Genomic DNA, 8,582 nt, shown 5'->3' on the forward strand with positions numbered 1-8,582 from the left:
TCATTCACGAATTTGTTTGAACACGAATAAAATCATACATTTATGTCACTGCTTCATTCACGAATTTGTTTGAACACGAATAAAATCATACTTTTATGTCACTGCTTCATTCACGAATTTGTTTGAACACGAATAAAATCATACATTTATGTCACTGCTTCATTCACGAATTTGTTTGAACACGAATAAAATCATACATTTATGTCACTGCTTCATTCACGAATTTTTTTGAACACGAATAAAATCATACATTTATGTCACTGCTTCATTCACAAATTTGTTTGAACACGAATAATATCAGGCATTTATGTCACTGCTTCATTCACAAATTTGTTTGAACAGTGAATAAAATCATACATTTATGTCACTGCTTCATTCACGAATTTGTTTGAACACGAAGAAAATCATACATTTATGTCACTGCTTCATTCACGAATTTGTTTGAACACGAATAAAATCATACATTTATGTCACTGCTTCATTCACAAATTTGTTTGAACAAGAATAATATCAGGCATTTATGTCACTGCTTCATTCACAAATTTGTTTGAACAGGAATAAAATCATATTTTTATGTCACTGCTTCATTCACGAATTTGTTTGAACACAAATAAAATCATACATTTATGTCACTGCTTCATTCACAAATTTGTTTGAACACGACTAATATCAGGCATTTATGTCACTGCTTCATTCACAAATTTGTTTGAACAACGAATAAAATCATACATTTGTCACTGCTTCATTCACGAATTTGTTTGAACACGAATAAAATCATACATTTATGTCACTGCTTCATTCACGAATTTGTTTGAACACGAATAAAATCATACATTTTTGTCACTGCTTCATTCACGAATTTGTTTGAACACGAATAAAATCATACATTTATGTCACTGCTACATTCACAAATTTGTTTGAACACGAATAATATCAGGCATTTATGTCACTGCTTCATTCACAAATTTGTTTGAACAACGAATAAAATCATACATTTATGTCACTGCTTCATTCACGAATTTGTTTGAACACGAATAAAATCATACATTTATGTCACTGCTTCATTCACGAAATTTGTTTGAACACGAATAAAATCATACATTTATGTCACTGCTTCATTCACAAATTTGTTTGAACACGAATAATATCAGGCATTTATGTCACTGCTTCATTCACAAATTTGTTTGAACAACGAATAAAATCATACATTTATGTCACTGCTTCATTCACGAATTTGTTTGAACACGAATAAAATCATACATTTATGTCACTGCTTCATTCATGAATTTGTTTGAACACGAATAAAATCATACATTTATGTCACTGCTTCATTCACGAATTTGTTTGAACACGAATAAAATCATACATTTATGTCACTGCTTCATTCACGAATTTGTTTGAACACGAATAAAATCATACATTTATGTCACTGCTTCATTCATGAATTTGTTTGAACACGAATAAAATCATACATTTATGTCACTGATTCATTCACGAATTTGTTTGAACACGAATAAAATCATGCATTTATGTCACTGCTTCATTCACGAATTTGTTTGAACACGAATAAAATCATACATTTATGTCACTGCTTCATTCACAAATTTGTTTGAACACGAATAATATCAGGCATTTATGTCACTGCTTCATTCACAAATTTGTTTGAACAACGAATAAAATCATACATTTATGTCACTGCTTCATTCACGAATTTGTTTGAACACGAATAAAATCATACATTTATGTCACTGCTTCATTCATGAATTTGTTTGAACACGAATAAAATCATACATTTATGTCACTGCTTCATTCACGAATTTGTTTGAACACGAATAAAATCATACATTTATGTCACTGCTTCATTCACGAATTTGTTTGAACACGAATAAAATCATACATTTATGTCACTGCTTCATTCATGAATTTGTTTGAACACGAATAAAATCATACATTTATGTCACTGCTTCATTCACGAATTTGTTTGAACACGAATAAAATCATACATTTATGTCACTGATTCATTCACGAATTTGTTTGAACACGAATAAAATCATGCATTTATGTCACTGCTTCATTCACGAATTTGTTTGAACACGAATAAAATCATACATTTATGTCACTGCTTCATTCACGAATTTGTTTGAACACGAATAAAATCATACATTTATGTCACTGCTTCATTCACGAATTTGTTTGAACACGAATAAAATCATACATTTATGTCACTGCTTCATTCACAAATTAGTTTGAACACGAATAATATCGGGCATTTATGTCACTGCTTCATTCACAAATTTGTTTGAACAACGAATAAAATCATACATTTATGTCACTGCTTCATTCACGAATTTGTTTGAACACGAATAAAATCATACATTTATGTCACTGCTTCATTCCCGAATTTGTTTGAACACGAATAAAATCATACATTTATGTCACTGCTTCATTCACGAATTTGTTTGAACACGAATAAAATCATACATTTATGTCACTGCTTCATTCACGAATTTGTTTGAACACGAATAAAATCATGCATTTATGTCACTGCTTCATTCACGAATTTGTTTGAACACGAATAAAATCATACATTTATGTCACTGCTTCATTCACGAATTTGTTTGAACACGAATAAAATCATACATTTATGTCACTGCTTCATTCACGAATTTGTTTGAACACGAATAAAATCATACATTTATGTCACTGCTTCATTCACAAATTAGTTTGAACACGAATAATATCGGGCATTTATGTCACTGCTTCATTCACAAATTTGTTTGAACAACGAATAAAATCATACATTTATGTCACTGCTTCATTCACGAATTTGTTTGAACACGAATAAAATCATACATTTATGTCACTGCTTCATTCCCGAATTTGTTTGAACACGAATAAAATCATACATTTATGTCACTGCTTCATTCACGAATTTGTTTGAACACGAATAAAATCATACATTTATGTCACTGCTTCATTCACGAATTTGTTTGAACACGAATAAAATCATACATGTATGCCACTGCTTCATTCACAAATTTGTTTGAACATGAAGTCCAATCTCCTCTCTTTGCGACTGGAAAATTTATTGATCATTTATCAATGAAATTAGTAATTTTGTCAATCATGAGTTTTTCTACGATTAACACTGCAAAAGCAGCAAAACAGTCGTGTGTCATTGTACTTAGAAAAGTCATCACTCTTTTCTCAGCGTCAGCAGTAGTCATGGTAGTAGTAATAATTATTTTGAGGAGAGTGAACACTTCTGTACAGGATCCAAAATGATTTCATACATTTTCATAAGCCCTCAAATAGTGGAATTCTTGCCTCTCGTACAAAACATATATTTCAGTTTTCAGACGTTCTTTACACAAGAAAGGATAAGTTTCGATAGTTTCACAAAATTCGGGCAAAGGAAATTGTAGGGTCTATGTAATTCATACTGTCTTTGAAAAGGGAGAAATTTAATATTATGCTGTTGGCAGATGTTTATTGAAAGCAAATCTCTCTTTTATCCTAAATGAATAACTTTTCTTATCACTGATTTACTCGATAAGTACTGCTCGTACGATTCTGATTTTACTCTTATCATTAGAGAAAGTGATAAAGAACGATTCATCTCTTTGCAGTTTTTCAATAAAATGGACGGTTTCTTGCAAATTAAATAAAAAGATTAACATGTATCGTTATTTCCTGCCATTCGGAAGTCTGACAATCCTATGGGACGGAATTCTGCTATTCAGGAACATTGCGTGTGTGTCTTCTAAAGGTGCGAACCGATCGTTTGGTTTGCCTTCGGAAGTGATCCGTCGCTTGTCGGTACATCAAAGGAAGTTGGTATTCGTTGTGGACGGGATTTGCCACTAGCTTGTAGTTCGTAGCAGAACGCAGCGCTTAGTTCAATTTCACCAACGGGATGTCGAAACTGGAGTGGACGGAAGACGCTGTTATAAATCTTATTAATGCATATAGGGAGCAGGAAACTTTATGGATTCCCAAGCATCCTACTTACCACAATAAAGTAAGATAACATGATGTTTGGGAAGCTATTGAAAAGATGTTCAGCTGTAAAGTAGGCGAGTCAAACACGTGCAAAATTTAACAATTATTTTTGTTTATTTATTTTTTGATCGGGTACATAATTTTTGTTTATTGTAGGGAACAGAAGTCAAAAAGAAAACTCAGTCCCTATTGACATCACTCCGAGGAGGGAAAGACAGAAGTCCACAAAAAGATCTGGAATGGGGAGTGATGAAGTGTACGAGTCAACTTGGGTCGCGTATAAACATATGTCGTTCCTTTTGGACAAAATTCACGCCCAGAAAAAAAACAAAGCTCCAACCTTGTGCACACAAAATAAAATATTGGCACTGAAAAGTGCCTTTTCGTAAGCATGATCCGCATTCGACAAACACAGACAAATCTCTCTTTTTAGAATTTTAAGATAATTATTGTCAGTGAGGTATCCGTATATTGAAACTTTTGCCTGTCTTGCAGTCGTACCTTAATAAAATCTTCCAGTTCCTCAATTATAGCTGTACATACTTCTGGAACAATCCTGGTAATCAGCTGTTTCGACACTTTGAATAAATACATTAAACTTGTATAGGAATCTTCTGTAGCAAGATATCGGAAGTGTTAATACTAGCCTTTCCTGAATAGGTATTGCTTCTCGCCAGCCTGTGTCTTTCTTGGAAATTTTTGACCCTATTTTGCACAGTAATATTTCGAAGTCTGTTTCTGAAATGCGACAGAAGTTGTGAAACTGTCCCGATTGCATTCGACGTAAATCATGAAGCAAGTCAGTGCCTCTATATTGATTGCGACTTTCGTAGAGTGGCGTCTGCCACCATCGCCTTTTGTTTTTTAACTTTATATTTATTAAACTGCCTATAATAACAACGACTGCACTTGCTATAAATTTTCGTCTGTCATTATTGCGGATAATCAGCGAACGTGAATGATTTCCGACCATTTGCTGATGATTTGTACGTTGCTCCAAATAGCGAACGAACAACGAAATTTCGCTTCATCATTCGTTCGTTGTTCGTTCGCTAAGTGTGTACGCACCTTAAAGGTGAGCCGGCGATGCGCTGTTGCCAAACTATGCAGACTTTTATCTAAACTTTTCAATAAGCCATGCACTTAAAAACAAAACGCATAACAGGTATTTTTTATTTATTTTAATGTATTCTATTACCTTCCTTCAATCTGCACAGTTACAGTATATCGTGGCCTTCGTGATAATAAGGCCTGACAATCTAAATTCCATTATCTCTAGATGCAAAGTTATAGCATTCAAAACAAATTGCAAGCAGTGTATCGCGTGAGATTGAATCATTAACATGTTTGTTGTGATCTATATCGTATTTATAAATGTGTGATATATTAAAGTAAGTTGTGAAAGTAACAATTTTGTGTATTTGTGTGTTGATCTGTGTGTTTATTCAACAGTGACTGAAGGAATACTGTTTACATAAAAACAAGGTAAGCGTTTAATATGCATCATTACTATTCAAAACGCCACAATTATTATTATTATTATTATTATTATTATTATTATTATTATTATTATTTACTTACTTACAAATGGCTTCTCAAATACCCACAGATTCATTGCCGCCCTCACAAAAGCCCGCCATCGGTCCCTATTAGCGTCGTGCATTACAGTTCGTCGAGTATGGTGAAGTTCAATATTCGCCGATGTTCGCTCTGCAGATGGCGGCCTTGTTATGAAAATATTTGCTGTTCTCTACTCTCACCCCTTCATGTTTTAACTGCTTAAGGATTTTGGCATAATATTTTGCGATTAGTTTTTCATATGGAATAAGACAAATTTTGTAACGTCTTGGTTGCCTCTCTCATGTTCGAACATTGCACAACACTAGTCCCTATCCCGTGAAAGATTAATCCAGTCTCTATCATATCCCACCTCCCTCAAATCCATTTTAATATTATCCTCCCATCTACGTCTCGGCCTCCCCAAAGGTCTTTTTCCCTCCAGTCTCCCAACTAATACTTAATACTCTATATTCATTTCTGGATTCGCCCATACGTGCTACATGTCCTGCCCATCTCAAACGTCTGGATTTAATGTTACTAATTATGTCAGGTGAAGAACACAGTGCGTGCAGATCTGCGTTGTGTAACTTTCTCCATTCTCCTGTAACTTCATCCTTCTTAGCCCCAAATATTTTTCTAATAACCTTGTTCTCAAATACCCTTAATCTCTGTTCCTCTCTCAAAGTGAGAGTTCAAGTTTCACAACCATACAGAACAACCGGTAATATAACTGTTTTATAAATTCTAACTTTAAGGGTACCGGTATATGTGTGTGAACGACCACAAAATATTATCAGAAAGTACAGGCTCTAAATTTCTAAAATTGTATAAGGAAATGAACTCACAACTGGACAAAAATTACAAGGTACCAAACAAGACTTATTAGAACTTAAATATCTGAAAAAAGTATTAAAAAAAAGGTTACATTATTTACCTTCTCGCCCCGTTATAGCTGACCGTGGTACAGTATATCGGAATATGATCATTTAATAAAGGTATTTTCGGGGGTGGGGAGGTATATTTCTTACAGTGTTACATCAATATCTGCGATTTTTCAGACCGAATTGTATAGGGTTTGAACTGTAGGTGTACACGAATTATAATAGAGCATAAGTTAAAACAATCTCCCTCTCTTTCTCCCTCGTACACAAACAATGTAGGCCCATACATCAATAAAACTATGTGACAGTGCTAACAGAAACTTTTTATCTGAAACTTACCTTCCTGAAGATATCATATGAAATGTAAATTCTAATTATTTTACTTAATCTCTGATCTTTAAGTTTACACATTTTACCGGGATCACTTTTCTTTTTTCTGCATTGTTCTGCAGTATGTTATTCATCAAGTGGCGACCTGAACATCTGCAGACTTCTAACCCATGAGTATAGGCTGTTACAAAAGAAACATTACAGTGCTTCCATTCCTCAAATGAGGTATAGAAATTCTTGTACATTCAGAAATTTAAAATAAATATTATAGTCCAGACACATGGTCTAAAGACAAATAATTCGTCAATTTAAGCACAGAAACTTACTGTAATCATAAACAAAAGTAAGAAAAATCGTTTGAATTCAATATTTTCTTACGTTATTAGAAAAAAAAAAAAAAAGAGTTTAGACAAGTTTTGGGGGGGCAGTGCCCCCCCCCCCCTGTAACTCCGCCACGGTTTTATAACCTGCCTCTTTCAATCCCTACAGTATATCACTTCCACTCTGTAAAGTCTCCGATTCTAACTTAAGATAACGCTTATCAGTTTTCTTTTTGTTTGTTTCTGTAGCCATGGATCCGGTGGCAGAAGAGCTACTATTGGAACTCCTGTGCCCCGTCTGTTTACACTACATGGTCGCACCCATCACGCTTTGCAACAAAGGTCACAACATCTGCAACAAATGCAAGCCAGGCCTGGAGAAATGTCCCAACTGCGAAGGAACCTTGACGGTTATCAGAAATCTTGGACTGGAGAACGTCACCAAGAAGCTGAAATATCCCTGTACTAACAAACACAAAGGATGCCCAGAAGCGTTTCTGCTAGCCTCTATTCGAGAGCACGAATCACAGTGCCCTTACGGAGTCCACAAATGCCCCTTTTCCACAGTAGAGAAATGTAACTGGAAAGGACACGTTTTGGACGTTAAAGGACACTTCAAAGTCTCACACACAGATCCCGGAATCACTCGAAATGCTACTGGAAAGTTTACGATCACACTAGGGGACTTCACAAACGTCAGCACGGGCTGGTATCAAGCTGTGTTTACGCTGGATGCAGTTTTCTTTTGCTATTTCACAATTATATCTTATTCACTATACAGTATGGTATTGTGTATTGGGGACATAAAGAACGCAACGAAGTTCAAATATGAAGTAACGCTATGTTCTGCGAATGGTGTCCAAAAGATGTCTTCCACTCTTGTGACGCCCTGTTACTTGAGAAATGTTTCAGATATCATTAGAAACAGTGACTGTGTTGTTGTGCCATACACGTTTTATAAGACATGCATTACAAAAAATAATGATATTATTGTTGAAATACTTATTTCTAAAAATTGGTAAAATTTGCTGTTCTCAACCTTTTTCAATTACGTACCATTATTTTTAATCTATCAAGAAAATAGTAGGAACTGTTTAGTGGTACGGAATTAGATTAATATCAAGGCATCAGAGTACAGCTCGATTCAACGTTATTGGCCTCTGTCCTTAGTTGTTTGGCTAGTGAGCGAGCTGTGTGTTGCGTAATAAGAAAAAAAGTTAATCACAAATGTGCATAGGAGGGGAAGAGGAAAGAGGAAGAATGAAAATAATATCTATGCTCGAAGTTGAGGGACACTCATGTCAAGAAAATATAAGCCATCATGACATTGTTTAGTCAACAGACGTAATGGTTAGTAACGGGACGTGTGGAAGAATATCGTGTTTTAAGACGGAGTGTACCGCGACACGATAGGAAGGAAGTGTAAAGGTAAGCGTTCACTACATCGTATCGCACTCATCGGACGAATCGCACGGGTCGGAAAAAGACT

Source organism: Periplaneta americana, chromosome 2 (assembly GCF_040183065.1).
Source record: "Periplaneta americana isolate PAMFEO1 chromosome 2, P.americana_PAMFEO1_priV1, whole genome shotgun sequence".
In the NCBI taxonomy this organism is placed as follows: Eukaryota; Metazoa; Arthropoda; class Insecta; order Blattodea; family Blattidae; genus Periplaneta; species Periplaneta americana.